Source organism: Mustela nivalis, assembly GCF_964662115.1.
Source record: "Mustela nivalis genome assembly, chromosome: 6".
Classification (NCBI taxonomy): domain Eukaryota; kingdom Metazoa; phylum Chordata; class Mammalia; order Carnivora; family Mustelidae; genus Mustela; species Mustela nivalis.
Genome location: NC_139025.1, coordinates 145,166,832 through 145,186,289, shown reverse-complemented (window position 1 = coordinate 145,186,289; position 19,458 = coordinate 145,166,832). Strand labels below are relative to the sequence as shown.

The 19,458-nt window shown below is 44.6% G+C and overlaps 1 long non-coding RNA gene across 1 annotated transcript; it reads left to right on the top strand.

Moving 5' to 3' along the window:
• Positions 1–2,399: 2,399 nt before the first annotated feature.
• Positions 2,400–3,648, top strand: LOC309868027. Its single transcript, XR_014313466.1, has 2 exons — positions 2,400–2,710; positions 2,809–3,648. It is a non-coding gene; the product is annotated as an uncharacterized lncRNA (long non-coding RNA).
• Positions 3,649–19,458: the final 15,810 nt, after the last annotated feature.

Sequence of the window (19,458 nt, the reverse complement as noted above, 5' to 3'; positions counted from 1 at the left end):
AACCTTGGCTGGCCCTCTCCCTTCATTTCCAGCCAATCTCTCCCTCCTTCATACTTCTCAGTTGCCCTTGTGTTTCTAATGTAATTCACCTCATTATATTGTATGTAACTGTCTACAAGACTGGTTTCCTTAGAAAACCAAGAGCATCTAAGAAGCTGATATTGTATTCATTTTTTTAAAAAGATTTAATTTATTTATTTATTTCAGAGAGAGAGAAAGCTCAAGCGAAGGTAGAGGGAAAAGCAGACTCTGCAGAGTGCAGAGCCTGATGTGGAACTCAGTCTCAGAACCCTGAGATCATGGCCTGAGCTAAAACCAAGAGTGGGATGCTTAGCCAAATGAGCCAGCCAGCACCCCAATATTGTATTCATTTTTATGTTCCAAGGATCCAGTCCCAGATGATACACATACACTTTTTTTTTTTTTCTTTTGAAGGAATGAATTGAAAAGGTCTAGAATGGGTCTCTCCCACAACTGCCCTGATCCTATTCTGGTTACCCTAAGGAGAGTGTGGGTTTTTACAGATTCACCTTAATAATCCGGCCCCACCCTATATTATCAGTCATTCTAAGCAAACCCTCTTGTAGCTCCAATTACATCTAACTTTTCACTGTTTTTGTAATTGTTGTTGGCTTGTGCTGTTATGTTTGATTTTTTAAAAATCCACAGTCTCTTCAAACGCCTTGTCTTTGAGCGTGCAGTATCCTCTACTAAGGTCCTTTCCCCGTGTTGGCCACTCAGTCTCCTGACATTCAAAGTAATTTCCTCTTTGCATTGGTGGTGTAGTGGTTAGGGTAGCCACCTTCCAAAGGCACTTCCCCTTTAAAGCCTTCCTGTTTTTACCCTGCCTTTGTCAGATAAACTTGACGTTCCCATGGCTCTTTGATCAAATTTGTGATCACTAGTCATTTATTGCAATTATCATTTCACCTGTTAGTTCACCTGACAAAAATAAGGATTCCTGGAATTTATGCCTGACACATAGCAGGCATTCAATAAATAATTGTTGCATGAATGGACAAATGAACAAGGTAATAGTAAGTGCTCTTTATATTTTGATGGGCTGCATGTGATAGCCATCTGTTTATTTATTTAGGGCAGCATAGCTGAACGCTTGAGTGCGTCACATCCAAACCTCAGCCTGGCCTCTTGAACTGGGAGCTCTCGGTAGTGGTTACCACCCTAATGCAGGTGGAGAAACCTGATTAAATGTGTCCTTTTTAAGTCCCTTAAAGCAAGACTGACAGATTTAACAAATACAAATACATGTTGCCTAGTTAAATTTGAATTTCCAATAACCAACATTATTTTTAGTGTAGTTACGCCTCAACTATTGCTTTTACTTAAAAAAAATTCATTGTTTATCAGAAATTCAAATTTGGCTGCATGCTCTGTGTTGTATCTGGCAACCCTACCACAAAGGCTGAATTCCCAAACCCTATCTTCCTGTGTTCAGACCCAGTTAATTCTTAGAGAATTTTACAATCTATGCAGTTTTATCATCTTCATGAAATAAATAACCCAAATCTCCCAATTCAGTTCAGTAGAATTTTTTTACACATTAAAAAATTTTGCTTCCTCCCCAAACTCCTTTATTATATTTTTGCCATCAGAGTTAGCTTCTAATTTACAGTATAGTCTTAACCACTTAATAGCAGATAGATTGAATCTGCGAGGGAAAATCCATGTGACTCCTCCCATTTGAATCTTCTGGATATTTTCTTTCAGTGTCTGGTGTCTACGGTATGTCTTATGTACCAGAAGATTATGTCTCAGCACCGTAGGGCAGCCATTAAGTAATATTACAGAGGAGGCTTTCCACAAGACTATTTTAAAACTTAGAAACATCATCTGATCTGAAAATGGGCATTTTCAGATTTCAATCTCTTAGCACCCGTAAATTACCTCGCAGGCCAAAAATGCAGGCACCAACAGTGACTGCACATATTTCTGTTTCCAAGGAACGTTTCCCATGACAGGAAACCACATTCCCCTGCGGCTTGGAAGTGAATGACAAAATCTCCACCATACACCTTTTTGCTACATGTAACTAGTTTTCCCTGCGGTTCTATAAAGTAAGGTCATGTCACAAGTGTCATCCCTTCTTTAACATCCAAATTTGAAAATTATAGACGTTGTCCTACCTGTCTAAACTAATGCAAAAATAAATAAATAAATAAAAATAAATAATTCCCTGAGTACTCAAATAGCACAGTTGTGAGTTCTGAAAAACATGAACGACCATCAAAAATGACTAAGAAGTAGCGATGGGAACGTGAGAGAATTTACGTTAGGGGCGAAAAGGGATCATTTTAATAAGGGCTTGGAGTGGACGGGTAAAGTGACTTAATAGGACAGAGAGGCATGGGGAAAACGGCTCAGTCCCCGAATGGAAAATCAGTCTGCCAGGCCCACGGGAAGCCTGAAACATCACCTCACATTTCCCCAGGAGCCCTTGTGATACATACGGTCAGGTCCTTGGTCAGAGCCTGAGCACAGGAGTGAATGGGTGTGCCTGAGAGCAGTTCCCAACAGCAAAGACAAGTACCACCCGGCAAACCAACAGGCGAGGAACACAGCGACGGGCCATCTTTCCAACTTTGAAATGGACTGAGCATTCACTCATTACATCAAGAGTTTTACTTTGGGAAGACCAGTAGTTCTTTTTCACCCCGCTGTTTCCAGGATGGCTTCTAGTAAATACTGTTTGGTAAGGGGAATAAATTCAGAGCCCCCGAGGGGAGTAGAATACGTCCTTGATGTTTACGTTGCAAAAAACCAGGAGAATTCTGTTATTTGTTCTTTCAGAAAAGTGAGGCAGCAATAAACGACCGCTTAATTTGTAAAGCATAAAAGCTTCGCACACGAAGAAATTCTTTGACGACCAAGAAGCAGGAAAAATCTTAAAGGTTATTGATTCTACTGTAAAAACTGATCTATGAAGAGAGGATAAATTTTCTGACCCATCCTGAACCCATCCTGTTGCCTCTTAAACACGTTTATCTTGTTTTTTGGGGTAATTTTTGATAGGTTATAATTTGTCAATCCATGTCAAAAATAGACTTATTTGCTTCAGAGCCCAATCATTTTTAAACCTGTTGCACAGTCAGTGTAACTTTATTCCTGAAGCTGTTATTTTTGTCCCGTTCCTCTGCGTTCAGTGTTTCTTTCTGCACCAGAGAAGATATTTCAGGTGTTGGGAGGTCTCCCCCCCCCCCCCCCGGCCCCCACATCCTTGGTTATGAGGAAGCCTATTCGTTTCGACATTATTTGCCCAATTATAAACTAGTCCTAGAGACTTCGAATTGAATTTTATTTCCTCTCGGAAGATAAAATGGAAACCTCCCAATTTAGTTTACAAGGGCATCTAGCTCAAGGCCTCTGGGTAGGAAATGTGAAGGTACCTTTAAGAGCAGCCGCGGTAATTTTCCACGGCCGGGACAGCCCCGCCCACGCGGCAGGCGGCGGGGGAGCGACGGAGTGCGGCTGCGCGGTCCGGCGCGCGCCTCCCGTTGCCTGGATACCGCCGCCTACAACCCCGGCCCCCGAAGCCCTTTTGTTTCCAAGATGGCCTCCGCGTTCTGTCTTAATGCGCCCGGAACAAAGCCAATTGAGCCCCCTTAAGCTGAGCAGAAAGCAAGAATTGTGTGGTTGGCGTTAAGAGTGTTCAGTGTCAATATTTATTTACTATTATAACTTTACGAAAATCCTCTCTTGGGTTGTCTGGATGGGAGAAAAATCGGGGAGTGCCTCAGGGCGTGTAAGCTATGGCCTCAGCCTTCCCGCGACAGAGCTGTTAGCCTCCAAGTTGGAGACACGTTCGTTTCTTCTGATAAGAATTCTAGTTTTTCCTGTTAAACCAGCTCAGGAAGAAGTCTTTCCAGATTTAAACTGGACTCCTATGCTCACCGTTGAAGACCATATAGAATTATGTGGTGGCGCCCAATTAGGGTAACCCCTCGCCACGCGGCCGTGTCCGCGCTCCTTGAAAAATCCCCGCTGGTCTTCCTCGTTTTCCTTTTTCTTGAAAGGTTGGTTTAAACCCAAATTAATCTCATGGTACCATTATCATGATTATAAGAAGGCAAATGCCTCCGGGGATAGGAATTATGTTTTATTCATCTTTATCGTCCCAGGGGTGTTTCTGCCTGTAACAAATCTTCGAATAATGGAGCTAAACAATCCTAATTAATTTTTGAGACTTTTTTTTTTTTTCCGCCCCTAACGCCAAGCACTGTGCTATGAGGCGGGTCCTAGGAGATAGCTTTTATCTCCCGTTTGACGGGTAGGGAAACAGGCACAGGAAGGTTCAGTAGTTGCCTGAAGCACCGCAGCGAGGAAGTGGCGGCAGGGAGATTCCAACCCGGGCAGCGTGAAGCCAGCCTGCGCAAACACCGCAAACACTGCCCGCAGTCCATGATGTCTTCTCACTGCAGCCCTGTCAGGGAGGAGCAGGGACGTTCCTTTCTCTAAAATATGTTCCTCTTTGTTGTGAATAGACTTTTCACACTTAACATCCGTCAGGGCATTCAGATGCTTACTAGAGCCCGAGCTGGAAGACACAGACTCAACCTGGTGGCAGGTGTTGGGGACCTAAAATTAAAAGCGAAACCTCCTGCCCACCCAAAGAAATCTCTCCACAAGTAGAAGAGACAGAAAACAGTTTTCTTATTGAATAGAGAAAGTATTAAGACAAAATAGGATGTGCATCACAGGCAATGCATTGAGAGATCGAAAGGACAGAAAGAAATGTCCCCCTTTTGCACTGCTAAGCAGATATGCCCTATTACGTAGGTACCTGTTCTCAAAACAAAACAACTAGTTCTCAAGAGGACTTGACAGCACTATTTGTCACACACAGTTCGTCTTAAACTCACCTTGGGAATCGGTAACTGGTAATCTGTATTAGCTAATTAGTATTATCCAAAGGAAAAAGTAAATTTACATCTTTATGGCAGAAGGTAGGTTTGCAACTTAGAACCAGGAACCCGAGTTAGACTCCTACACTCCCACAGAAAACGCAGGGGGGCTGGGGGGGGGCGGGATTGGGATGCTATCTTCCTTGGTGATTACATTTCAAAGAGATGGCTCCCAGGTCATTGAGAAAAATATTCCCCCCGGGGTTGAAAAGCTGGCAAAAGGCTTACCTAGCTTTTAAATAGGTTTATAATCATACATTTTCTTAAAGTGAATGCTGAAAGAAAGTGGGGGAGTGCGGGGTGGGGGGGTCTCTTTCCCTTTCTGTACTAGGCAAATTTATTTAGATTTAAATTTACCCTGACACAAGGTACAGGGACAACTCAGGTCAGCTCTTCCAATCAAAGTGTTCTTGCATTCAGATTTTCACCTCACTAGCCCACCTTTTCCCCAGACATAATAATAAGTCAAAGAGTAGGACGGCAGGAGAAGCATTACCTAATGCTGAGAGTTAGGTTTTCTATTTTGATTCGAATTCTTACTTCCTGGTTTCTTTGAAATTACATCTAATTTCTAGCAGATGCTGAGCGAATTTGCGTGCTGCACTAGACCATGAAAATGTGTCTAAGAACTGCCAAGCAGACAACTGGCTTTCATGTACTTTTGAGTTCAGTCTTAACTCTTCTGTCCTCCCCCTTCATTGCACAGCCTTGGGGATGTGACAAGAAGGACCTTCCCTTCCCCCCACCTCTTAAGCCTCCACTGACCTACCTCAGCTTCTTTAATGAAAGGCTCAGGTTGCTAGGCTAAGACCTCTGTGCCTTAGCATGTGGTGATACCTGACACTGGACCACCTTCCTCTAGGTTTCTGCTTGCCTTGTTTGACTAGCAAGGCGAGATGCCCATACTTTCCTTCTAGAATCCTTCACTGACCAGCCTCCCAGCTCACTAGCCTTCCTTTCGCTTGGTCTCCCCTGGACTCTGGACCCCTTGGCAACTTCCCCTCTATCTGTATGGGTGTAGACATGTTTAATGTATTATTATGTAAACTTCTTGAGATAGAAGATCTTTGTTAACAACAACAATAAATCTTTAAAAATTCCCAACATCTCACGGAAGGGTACCTAGATGAGCAGATCTGAGACCTTGAACTAGTGAGTCAGAGGCTTCATCCAGCTCCACCAAACTATTTTAACTCTTAAAAAAAATTTTTTTTTTAATTCCAGGACAAAGGGGCACCTGGGTGGCTCAGTGGGTTAAAGCCACTGCCTTCAGCTCAGGTCATGATCCTGGGTTCCTGGGATAGAACCCAGCATCGAGCTCTCTGCTCAGCGGGAAGCCTGCTTCTTCTTCCTCTCTCTCTCTCTCTGCCTGCCTCTCTGCCTACTTGAGATCTCTGTCTGTCAAATAAATAGAATCTTAAAATAAATAAATAAATTCCAGGACACATTTTAAAATCAGGATTTACATACAAATCGGGGTCTTTGACGTCTCTTTAAGATGTGACCGTCCTGGGTCTGTTTCCACATGGCAGCAGGTACCTAACTGATACAGAGACTAGCCACTGTAGATGGGACAGGAGCTGTCCACTTTGCCTCAGGCTTTGCCACTCCCTGTCACTTTCCCACTGAAGCTAAGTACGAGGCTTCATTTATTTATTTATTTTTAAAGATTTTTTTTTTTTAATTTTTTTTTTTTTTGTAAGATTTTATTTATTTATTTGTCAGAGAGAGAGTGAGCGAGAGCGAGCATAGGCAGACAGAGTGGAAGGCAGAGTCAGAGTGAGAAGCAGGCTCCCTGCGGAGCAAGGAGCCCGATGTGGGACTCGATCCCAGGACGCTGGGATCATGACCTGAGCCGAAGGCAGCTGCCTAACCAACTGAGCCACCCAGGCGTCCCACGAGGCTTCATTTAAAGCGAGTGTACGCTGATGTTTCTCTTGGAGTAAACTACCTCTCAGTACCAAAAGCGAGGAAGCAAGACTAAAAAACATCTTTCAAGGATAATGGGAGAGAGCCCATTCTGTGGTAGGGGAGAAGAGTTGCCTCTGGGTTGATCAGGCTCATAAAATACGTCTGTCTCTGTTTTTCTTAAATCCAAGTGCTTTGTTATTTATGTTATCTTCCTGGCCACTACAGATATTTGATTTTTTTGACCAGTAGGGTAGATACTCAGAAGTTATTTGAAGAAACGAGGGAAGAAAGAAGGAAGGAGGGCCCCTGGGTGGCTCAGTGGGTTAAGCCTCTGCCTTCAGCTCAGGTCATGATATCTCAGGGTCCTGGGATCGAGTCCCACATCAGGCTCTCTGCTCGACAGGGAGCCTGCTTCCTCCTCTCTCTCTCTATACTTGGATCTCTCTCTGTCAAATAAATAAATAAAATCTTAAAAAAGGAAAGAAGAAAGGAAAAATAAGTTTAGTAAATGGTTAGGATCCCAAACTTTTCAATCCAGCTACTTAAAACAGTCTTTTCCAATTTATCACCTTTGGCCAGTTCTTCAGTTTCACCCTGAACATCCCTTCTGCCATTGGCTGCTGTTGGTTTGGGTGTGTACATGATAGTCAAATCCCTACAGCCACTGCCTTAGCAAAAACCAAGGAGGTGAATTCGTATCTATGCTTTGTTCTTGATGAGGCCACAGGCCTAGAATACACAAAACAATAAAGTTCACTTCATGAAGGTAATTAGTTTTCAGAGGATTATTATTCACAGCATTTTAAGATAGATAGTGTATAATGGATAGAACTGAGAGCTACTTTGTGAAACTTCAAAGAAAAAATCATAAGTCCTGTTGCAATCCGTTCTTACATACCACAATGAGCATCTAAATAAATACAGTCTTTTCCTCTAAACAACAGTGAGATAAGAATCACCGAGGCTCCTCGTACAAAGGAGGAGGATATTGGCATTCATCTCACTTAAAACTGGTCAAGATAACAAAACCATACTTAAGAAGTTACAAACATTGTTTAGTAGAGCTTTTGTTTTCAAGGAAGGGCTTTTAATTACCACTTCCTCCTAAATTCTCATAGCTCAGATTTACATTGTTTGAACAAGAATTCTTTCCAGTCTAATGGAGTAGAGAATCTTTCTGAGTTCCTTCAGTATTTGCCGTCTTTTAATGGCATTATTAAGCGTGGAGTCATAAAACGGAGCCAATGCAAAGTTTTTCCTTCTGCCCTGAACGTGCCGTGATATGAAATAAACCTCAAATTGTCTGTCTCCTTTTCCTTGCCTGGGATTTAAAAGCCACGAAATTAATTGTGTTGCCCGGCCCTCTCTGTCCTTTTCAAATGTGTGGACCTGCTTGGGCAGTGGTTGGTGAGGGGATCGGTATAAGAAAAGCTTCACAGTTGATTCTGACAAAATCCTTTCCTGAAGAACCTGCAGTTTAAAAACAAGGGAGGGATTCTGTAGGGGAAGGGTGCATCAGAGAATGTTACATTTGTTAAACTCATTGTGAAAGAGCTCTGTGCACTTGGGAGAAACAACAAACCGCCATGCAAATTGCATTTCCTTTGGGCTTGAGAAAAACTGAATGAACCTTCCAGCCACTAGAAAAGACCTAAAGCAAAGTTGGCGTCCAGAGAACCCTGTTTTGCTGAAAAGACTCCCTAAGGATGAGGGGAAAGTGGCTATACTACTGAGAAATGGAAATAAATGGCCTCTTTCAGCACCTAGAAGCTGCCCAGAAATTTAAATTCCATTCTCCGTTAGAAAACCCAAGCCATATTGCACGTAGTAGGGTTTGTTTATTCAGCACATCTCTTCACAGTCCTCCAGATATTTTAACAGCCGTGCTCGACTATGTGGCTGGCACAAGGACCACAAAATCTTTAGTAGCTAGGGAGGCTCGTTGGCAAATAGATTTCTTGCATGTGATGGAACACAGGCTCATTCAGAGAACTGCACATTTCCGTGTGGTTAGATGTGGGAGACCGAAGCTCTGATTATTACCGTTTCTCTAGGCATGCTGCAATAATCGTGTCCTGTCTGCAAAAATGGAGAAATATTTACTCTCTGCAGGTTTTCATTAGCTTCAACAAGAGTAACTGCAAATATTTTGATATTATTTTAAGGATACTGACAGTCAAAGAAAGATCCTCAATTGGCTAAATGATCGCGTTAGTCGGAAAGAGAGGGATTTTTTTTTTTTTTTTTTATCCTCTCTCACTCGAGATCTGCATGAGTTTCCATCCATGGTACGGAGTACCCCCGTATGTCACAAGGAACCAGCCCAAACCAAACCAGTCTCCTATTACTGCAGAAATTTGAAGGATGCATGAGCTCACTGATGTCAATTTCAAGAAAGGCGTCTACTGCCATTTTATTAATCACCCTATTTAAGGGCACCTGGGTGACTCAATCGTTAAGCGTCTACCTTCAGCTAAGGTCATGATCCCAGGGTCCTGGGATCAAGCCCCACATCGAGCCCTACCCACATCAGGTTCCCTGCTCAGTGAACCTGCTTCTCCTTCTCCCTCTGCCTGCTGTTCCCACTTCTGTGCTCTCTCTCTGTCAAATTAATTAATTAATAAAATCTTAAAAAGTCTATTTAACTTTCAGAGACTATGCATCTTCCCTTTTCTTCAATACCAACTGTCCTTGTCCTTATTCTAAGTCAAGCTGACTTGGTATCTATTCAGGGCTGTTACTTAACTCGACAAAGAAAACACTCTGCTGGGTGCTAAGCTCCCAGATTTGAGTTAGAACCTACATCCTGAGTCTGCACAGGACTTTTTTCCTTGCCTTTCTATATCCATTTCATTTTTCCACATCTTCCTTTTGAATGTTTTCCTAGAAATACTTAAACCGTAGGGAAGGAGATGGAAAAGGCCATAGAAACAAGATTTCCATATGTGTTGTACGTGACACACTTGCAGAAAGGTAGTACAATGTCTCTACCGTCTGGCTCTCAAGCTTTGGGGCCCAGATGTGCTCAGGGAAGGCAAAAAATCCCGCAGCCCAGGAAAATCTACCAATCCAGTTTCCCAAGGCACATATAACTTGCTGAAACCAAAGAAGGGCGCCTTATGGGGAGATGTGCCGTGGGGCACGATCATTAATACACTCTTTTAGAAATAGGGACTGTGAAGAACTCGTCTACCGGCTTGGATGCACGCGTGTCTTTACTTTGGCTTTGGGAAATGATCAGTCAAAATTTCCCTTTCTACAAAGCCTGAGTAAAAGAAAATCCAGTGTTAATCTGGTCGGACCCCAGATTTAGGCAGAGGAGAGAGAGGTTTCAACCAAGTTTGCTTTGTGTTAGAGGACTGTCACACAAGCTGTAAATAAAAAGACCCCTGGCTTTAGGCCTTTTTCTGTCTGTAGACAGTAAATCTAAATCCTTTGTCCCTGCAGACCAACTCAACTGCAGTAACCTTGGCTACGGAGGCTGCAGAAGAAACACACTCTCCAGATTTCCACTTCTATGTTCAGTTTTAGAAAATCGGTTATGGCGAAAGGGGAAAAAAATTTACTTTGTCTCGGTTATTGACACCAAGAAGCACTCCTCAGACATAGGGAGGGGAAACAATGAGTCATTCATGCTGTCAGCCCAGGTGGTGCCTGAATTCCAGACAGAGGCCGCCAAGTTAACCCCTGCAGGCCTCCTCCCCAAGCCGAGAGAGTGCTTGGCCAGTCTGCCCCGGGCTCAGGCTCTCCCGAGGCCTCTGGGGGAAGCAGGGCGGCTGCCAAGCAGGCCCGGGGCTGGAAGGGAAGGTGAAGCCTGTCACCAGGGGCCCTACCTCCCTGAGCTAGTCCCAAGGGGCCTCGGGGCTGTTTGTCATTGCCTGATTGGCTCCAGGAGAGGGGTGGGGACATGGAAACACTCTGCCCAGGATATATTTAGTTGGAGTGCAGCTGGGGGAGCGCTTAAACAAGGGCGCTTTTGTCCTCTCCCTCAAGTGTTTTTCCTAACTGGGCGAGGGTGAAAAACTTCAACCACGTACTGATTTCTTTTCCTTCCCCTCCATTTTTCTCTTCTTCAGGGTTATGGGGGGGGGGGGGTGTTGTTCTTATTTGGAAAGTGGAGGATTTTTTGTGGTTTGGTGTCTAAGAGGAAAGGGAGCCATTTTGAGGCCGAGTTGACAGCCCAGTGGAAAAGCCCATACTCTCACTGGAAGACGCAGTTAAGAAATCCAGACGCTTCTAACATGTTGGATACGTTCGCGCTGTCGCAATTAATTTTCTGTCAGGTCAAAGTGGAAGTGAGGTATTTCCAAACGTCTCTACTTGGGTGAATTTACGGACTTAGAAACATAATTAAGTTTTATAAGCTGACAGAACCCTGTTTCGTTTGAGTTGATTCACATTTTCCAGTAATGAAAGATTTACTTCTGCGCTGATGAGCACAGCTTCTTTGCAACAGATTACTGATGAGCCGTGTAATGGCTCCTGTTCCCCGACTCCGTGGAAAGCCACCGAGAACTGGCCACCTTGCTACGACGCTTTTACGGCCTCTATGTAAATGCTGCAGATTAGGGGTACATTGTCTACTATTAAGTCGTACCGGAAATAATGTTAAATGGAAATCCCATTTGCAGTTATGAACCAAGGGCAAAAACTTTTGAACAAGAAGCCGACGGTTTTGATGATGCCTCGGAAACCAGTTGTATTGGTATTAGCCAGGGATCTTGAGACAAACAGAAGCAAGAGGCAAGAATATGGATATGGAGAGAGAGGGAGAGAAAATGAATGAATGAGATATGTTTCAAGAAATTGGCTCTTCTGATTGTACAGGTGTCAGGTCCAAAATCTGCTGGGTGAACTGACAGGCTGGTGACCCAGGAAGAGTCAATGTTGTAGTTCAAGAAAGCTGTCTGCTGGGAGAATTCCTTCCTGCTGGGGGAGGTCCATCTTTGCACTATTCGGTTCTTCAACTGATTGGATGAGGCTCACCCACACTGTGGAGGGCAATGTGTTCTACCTCAAGTTCCCTGACTTAAATGTTACGCTCACCCAAAAATACCCTCACACAAACATTTAGAATAATGGCCACACATCTGGGCACTGTGGCCCAGCCAAGCTGACAATCAGCCATTCCACAGGTTAATGCTCCCATTTTGAAACATTCACTTGGTTATTTTGCAGGTTGAAGCCATTGTGAGGGTTTAGAAATGGGTAAGATATGATAACTTCTGATAACTGCTTTCTTGAAAACTGCTTTCAGGTCTTCTCACTGTCTCTCCCTACCTCTGTCTCCCGCACCCCTCACCCCCCGCTTCTCTTGGGAGGCTTGCACTGGGAACCAACCAAGGCACAGCATTGTGAGAAAGCCAATGCCACTGGGAGAAGCCATGTGAGGATACTCCAGACAAAAGTCCCCAGCCAACACAATCTCATCTCTAGACGTGTGGGTCGGCCAACCCTCAGGTGTTCGCATCCCCAGCCTTCAGTCTACCAACTGTGCCCTGACACGGTGGACCAAACTGGGCCCTGTCCCAATTTCTGACCCATAGAAGCTCAGAAAATTCTTCAAAAGGGAAAAAAAGAAAAAGAAGGAGAAGAAGGAATGGGGTAGGGGGAGGAGGAGAAGGAGAGGAAGAAAGGAAAGATGAATGCTATCTTAAGCCACTAAATTTGGAGAGAATTTGCTAGACAGCAATAGATAACTAATAGAGTAAGATTATGGTTAACTATTTTTTTAAAAATTTTTTTAAATCTTTTTTTAAAATTTTATTTATTTATTTGAGAGAGACAGTGAGAGAGAGCATGAGCGAGGAGAAGTTCAGAGAGAGAAGCAGACTCCCCGTGGAGCCCGATGCAGGACTCGATCCCCAGACTCCAGGATCAGGACCTGAGCCGAAGGCAGTCGTCCAACCAACTGAGCCACCCAGGCGTCCCTATCTATTTTTTTTTTTAAGATTGTATTTATTTATTTTACAGTGAGAGAGAGATCACAAGAAGGCAGAGAGGCAGGCAGAGAGAAAGGGGGAAGCGGGTTCCCTGCTGAGCAGAGAGCCCAATGCAGGACTCCATCCCAGGACCCTGAGACCATGGCCTGAGCCGAAGGCAGAGGCGTTAACAACTGAGCCACCCAGGCGCCCCTATGGTCAACTTTATAGGAAACTACCAAACTGTCTTTCCAAAATGTTCTTATCATTCTGCGCTCCTGCCAGCAGGGCATGAGGGTCCAGATTTTCCATCCTTACTAGCAATTGATAATTAGCAAGTATTTCAAATTTTAGCCCTTCTAATGGATGTGGAGTTGTTTCTCATTGTGGTGTTGATTTGCATGTTCCTGATGAGGCCGTACTTACTTTGGATCAGAAATATTATTACTCAACTATGAAACCAACCTTATTTGCCATGATATTTCCTAACCACATGCCATAAAACCAACTCATCCTTATCCCCCAATATTCGAGAGCTTATTCTTACATTTCCAATTTGTCTTAAAAATAATTGCCCAAAATGAGTCTGTATTGCTAATAATTATCCACAATGAGCTCTGAAGTTTGCAAGCTCCTGGAAGAATGAGGAGCAAAAGCCATCTATCCATGGATATGGGACTCCTGAGCCTAACTATAACATCACCTGTTTTATTGTTTTGTTTTGAAACTGTTTTAAGATTTTATTTATATGTTTGAGAGAGAGAGAGAGCATGACGACAGGGTGCAGAGGGAGAAGCAGACTCCCCTCTGAGTAGGGAGCGACAGTGTTCACCCCCAGGACCCTGGGATCATGACCTTAGCTGAAGGCAGACACTTAACCAACGTTACCAACACTTAATCAGTATTGCTATTATTACTATTTATTGAGAAATGCTTTGAGCTGGACATCTGGCACTTACCACAACACCACTAGGAAGTTCATATTTTTATCCTCATCTTATCCCTAAGGAAGAGTAGGCTTAGGGAGGTCAAGAAAGTTGGCTATAACCACACACTGAATTTGAACCCAATATTGTTTTATTTGATCCAAAATAGCTTTTTCCTCACTTCTTTCTAATTTTATGCTGAGATATAAGGAAACATTTTAGACTAAAGTAAACAGTGGAAAATATTCCAGACTGGGAGTTGAGACACTGGGTTTTACTCCTGGCTCTGTCTCAAATAAATGGTCCACTCTTGGGCAAGTCCCTCTCTGGATCACAGTTCCTCATTACTAAAAATAAAAGGTTGGGTTAAGACCTTATCCAGTTCAAAAACTGTGATAGATCAGGCATAAAGCTAAGCATTTTACAAGTGTTAGTTAATTTATTTATAGGTCATAAGAACCCTATCACATAGGTACTATTATTGTGCCCATTTTACAGGTGAATAAACTGAGGCACAGGCATTAACTTACCTTTCCAAAGTCACAAAACCAGTACATATGATTTCAACCCAGGCAGATTGGTGTCACAGTCTGTGTGATCTTTCTAAACCAGGCAATGTTCATTGAAAGCTTAATTTTTAAAAAAGATTTTATTTATTTATTTGACAGACAGAGATCGATCACAAGTTGGCAGAGCAGCAGGCGGGGTGGCGGGGGGCGGGGAAGCAGGCTCCCCGCTGAGCAGCAAGCCTGATGTGGGACTCCATCCCAGGAGCCTGAGATCATGACCTGAGCCACAGGTGAGGCTTAGCCCACTGAGCCACCCAGGTGCCCCAAAAGCTTAATTTCAACAGCTACCTCTCAACATCTTCAGCAGCATTATTCTCTCCCCCTCCCCATTTTCCCTCCTACCTTTCTTTTGTTTTCTTTCTCTTTTCTTTTCTCTTATTCTTTTCTTTTCTTTTTTGAGAGGAGGGCAGAGGGAGAGGCAGAGAGAATCTCAAGCAGTTTCCATGCTCAGCACAGAGCCCGATGCGAAGCTTGATCCCACAACCTTGAGACCATGACCTGAGCTGAAATCAAGATACAGACGTGCAACAGATTGAGCCAGCCAGAGCCCCCTCTTACCTTCTGAATGAAAAAAAAACCCCTGAGATTTAGAAAATTTATTCTGTCCCAAGACCCACAGCCAGTCAGCGGTAGAGCCAGGATAGGATGGGAAGGAAGCCCAGGCAGTTTGTCATTAAAGTCTAGGGTCAAAGTCTCAGGAGTCAGAATGTGAGAGACCACAGCTCCATAAGCCCCAGAGAATCTTGCCAAAGGAGCATCTGGAAACACCCAGGAGGACCTGACGTGGCCACACCTTCCTCTCTCAACTCCAACCTGGCTGCATTTCCTCTCTCTTTTCCTCTCCTTTTAGGAAACCCATTGCCTGGAAATCATAAATTAGAACTACAAGTGCCTGAGGGAGCCTGCTCTGGGGGTGGTGGCCATGGTAGTGCAGCTTCCAGAACATTCCCTGCTGCAGACTGTGGGGGAGGGGTCTCCCTAGCAGGTCCTCAGGGTCCTCCTTCTTTCAGGCCCAATGTTGAATTAATTACTTGGGACTCAAGCCTCAGGTAGAAAAGGGAGTTTGGGCTGTTGGAATAGGACAGTCCTCAAGGCTGTTGCTTCGAGACTCTGGTTTTGTTTTTATTTATTTAAGTATATCCTTTTTTATTTTTTTAAGATATTATTTTTGAGTAATCTCTATACCCAATGTGGGGCTCAAACTCACAACCCCAAGATCAATAGTCGCATACTTCACTGACTGAGCCAGCCAGGTGCCCCCAGCATATCTTTTCTTCTCTTTTAATCTTTTTATTTTTTTATTTTTTATTTTTTTTTAAAGATTTTATTTATTTATTTGACAGAGAGAGTGAGCAAAGGCAGATAGAGTGACAGGCAGAGGCAGAGGGAGAAGCAGGCTCCCTGCTGAGCAAGGAGCCCGATGTGGGACTCGATCCCAGGAGGCTGGGATCATGACCTGAGTTGAAGGCAGCTGCTTAACCAACTGAGTCACCCAGGCATCCTCTCTTTTAATCTTTTTAAATAGAAAACACGCACATAATAAAAAGTCAAATAACACAAAAAGCACATAGTATCTAGTGATTATGATTCTTCACCTTTTTAAAAAACTTTATTTATTCATTTGAGAGACAGAGAGAGAGAATGAGCAGTTGGAAGGGACAGAGGGAGAGGGAGAGAAGCAGACTCCCCGCTGTGCAGGGAGCCTGATGCAGAGCTGGATCCCAGGACCCGGAGATCATGACCTGAGCCCAAGGCAGACACTTAACCGAGTGAGCCACCCAGCCATCCTTGATTCTTCACCTCCCGAGACCACCTCATTCCACCTCTCTTCCTATCCCTGCCCCTGCCTTCACCTCCCGAGACCACCTCATTCTCATCCACATAGCCAAAGGTATTCCTGCGCGTGTGACCATACAGGTGTAGATTTTCAAACACACCAGCAGGCACCCTTGATATACACTGCTCTGTATCTTCCTATTTATTTCTGTTTAGCAATGTAGTTTGGAGATTATTCCTTGTCAATCCCTAAACACTCTTTCCCTCTTTTACAAGGATGCCCTGGAGATTTCTGCGTCAGGGCAGTGCTGTAATTGATCCAACCAGTCTCCTCCTCCGACGGTTGAGGCTGTTTCTGATGGGAAGCTCCGACAGGTGGGCCTCATGAATCTCTAGTGTTTGTGTTGCACGGCCATGCAGGGCCCTCGGAGATTGCATCTGTCACGTGGGTCAAGGAGGAAGGGAGCGGAGCTTTTGGCTTGCCCTCCCCCAGTCTGCAAGGCTTGTATTACTGCTGGAGTTTGCTGCGTAGGGCTCTAGTCAGGGGACAATTCGCCATGGAGGTAAAGCTCAGAAAAATGCATCCAGACCGCAGCTCTACTGAGTGCTGAAATCTGGTAGCTGCAGCCAGGAAAATATCCTGGGAGCTTTCCCAAATATGCCTGGCCCACTATGCCACCATCATCTTTTGCTGCAGGAACTTGAGTCCCAGGGAGGGGGCTGGTTCTGGGACTCAGGCAGCTGGAGGCACTGCCTGTCATTCAGGACGATGGGGACCCGCAGACAGGGAGCGGGGGAACAGGAAGGGGTCTGCCGGAGGCTGCCAACCTATGACTGTTTCTCTTAGGAAAGGACCTGAGCCGCTGACATGGGTTCAGTTCTCATCTTCTCTTGCCTGAGGTGAAAGCTTTTGGGGAATCTTCTTGAAAAGCCAACAGCTGAATGTCTGCCTCTGTCCAGCTTTGTTCAAAGATGTCTGGCTGGACTGTCAGCCCTTCATGGGCTCCTCCATGATTTCCCTTCTAAAAGAGAGACCAACACTGGGAAGCCCCTACATTCTATCCCCAAATATACTCTCCCAGGACAAACAAAAAACCTTTCCTTATATTAAGGCCATTGTCCCCACCCTCCTCTCAACAAAAATTAGTTGAAAGTGACCAATAGAAAGTCACTGATTCGGGGCACCTGGGTGGCTCAGTGAAAGCCTCTGCCTTCAGCTCAGGTCATGATCCTGGGATCCTGGGATCAAGCCCTGTGTCGAGCCCTGCATCGGGCTCTCTGCTCAGTGGGGAGCCTGCTTCCCCCTCTCTCTCTGCCTGCTTCTATGCCTACTTGTGATCTCTATCTCTCTGTGTCAAATGAATAAATAAAATCTTAAAAAAAAAAAAAAAAAAGAAAGCCACTGATTCTCCCCCCCATATTTTTTTCATGAAAAAATATTTTTTTCTGGGACGCCTGGGTGGCTCAGTTGGTTGGACGACTGCTTTCGGCTCAGGTCATGATCCCAGAGTCCTGGGATCGAGTCCCGCATCGGGCTCCCAGCTCCACGGGGAGTCTGCTTCTCTCTCTGACCTTCTCCTTGTTCATGTTCTCTCTCACTGTCTCTCTCTCAAATAAATAAATAAAATATTTAAAAAAAATATTTTTTTTCATTCTATTTTTATCATGAAAATTCCGAAACATACAGAAAACTTGAGAGAATTTTGCAGGGAACTCCCTTCTATTTATCCCTTAGATGCTACAATGAATATTTTGCTAAATTTGCTTTCCTTTCTAAAATATTCTCTCATCTCTCCAGGCCACTGATGCTTGGGTTGTTTTTTTTTTAAAGCGTGGCCTAAAATTTTGATTCATTTGCTTTTAAAACTTCAGAACAGGAAACTTAACGCCTTGTTTCACGAACACAGAATAATTTAGTTCCATTCCACATTGGGCTGCGTGGAGGGAAGAGAGAAAGGAGATGAGAAGAGTGGGGGAGGGAGAGGAGATGGGGGTGGGGGTGGGTGGCTGGGCGAGCATGAAGACAGAGGGAAGGTCGCAGGGTCACACAGGAGCGTGGGCCCTGTCACTGGCACGACTCACGGAGAGCCAGGGTGTAGAGGCGCAGCACCCAGTAGGCAGCTGCTACCATTAAGGATGCCGCTGGCCTCCCCCTGTCGCGGTGGGGATGGCCACATGTAGGCGTCCCAGGAAGATGGAGCATGCTGTCATCATTCCTCAAAGACTTCCTGGCCGGGGGGCTCTGGCTCGGAAGACAGCTATCAAATGGTAAAATGGAGCGGGGCCGGGATCTCGAGAACCAGACACCAGCTGCGAATCCCAGTCCTGTTGTGACCACCCACACGCCAGCCCTCAGACACTTACCCGACCTCTCTTAGCTACTGTATTCTCATCTGGGAAATGGGCTCATGAGGAAAGATGCCTCGTGGGGCTGGTGGGTAGGTAGCTTTATCTCGTGCCGTCCTTGTAAGGGCTCTAGGAGAGGGCCTCATTTTAGAAATGTGGGAACGGAAACGTGGGGTGGTGAAGTCACTTCTGCAGGTGTGCAGCTGGTCATGGTGGGGACCGGCCAGGCCCCCCCCACTGCTCTGCTGCTTTCAGCACTGTGCTTGGTGCTAACCCTATTCGGCATGACTACACAGGCTTGTCACAGCGGGTTCTTGCAAGGTCAAGGTGGGACAACCCATGTGAAAGAGGATAATAATACTGGGTCCTTAAAAGCCTTCGCCGAATGACAGACCCATGTTGGTGAGCTCAACAAATACTTGGTTCTTCAGCTGCTTTCTTTAATTGTTATCCCATCCAAGTACTAATTAGACCTGACCCTGCTTAGCTTCCAAGATCAGACGAGATGGGGTGCGTTCAGAGTGGTATGGCCATAGACTGCTTTCTCTAATTGTTAATGCTTCCCTCTGATCAGAATAACCATGGAGGAATGGGGAATCTCCTTCATCCTGTATTATACAAATGTCAGGTTTAACAAATAAATTATGAGGGAGCTGATTTTCTTTGGGTTCTGACCTCATTTATATTAAAGCAACATTGAACCTACTATATATATGTTTTTTTGCCTGTGATCATACAACAGGAAAACAGATGAGAAATGTCAAGATCTAGGGCAAGCCTTTCTTTCGCCTGCCTGTTCCAGCCCGGTACTGGAATTCTCTACTGTGCCATGGGCAATCCAACACCCAGGGCTGTCCCGGGAGAACAGAGCTGAGAGACTCTTCATTCTCCTTCCCTTCAATAACTCCTCTCCACGCACCAGTTACTGTGGCATGCTTTTGCGTGGTGGTTGTACTTCTTGTACTTGTGGTGTACTGCCCTTCAAAACTTGTCAAATAACAACCCTATGAATTTATCTCTAAATGCAGTGAGGAAGATACATAGACTAAAGGAAGATCATATATGGAAAAATACTTTCAAACTTTCAAAC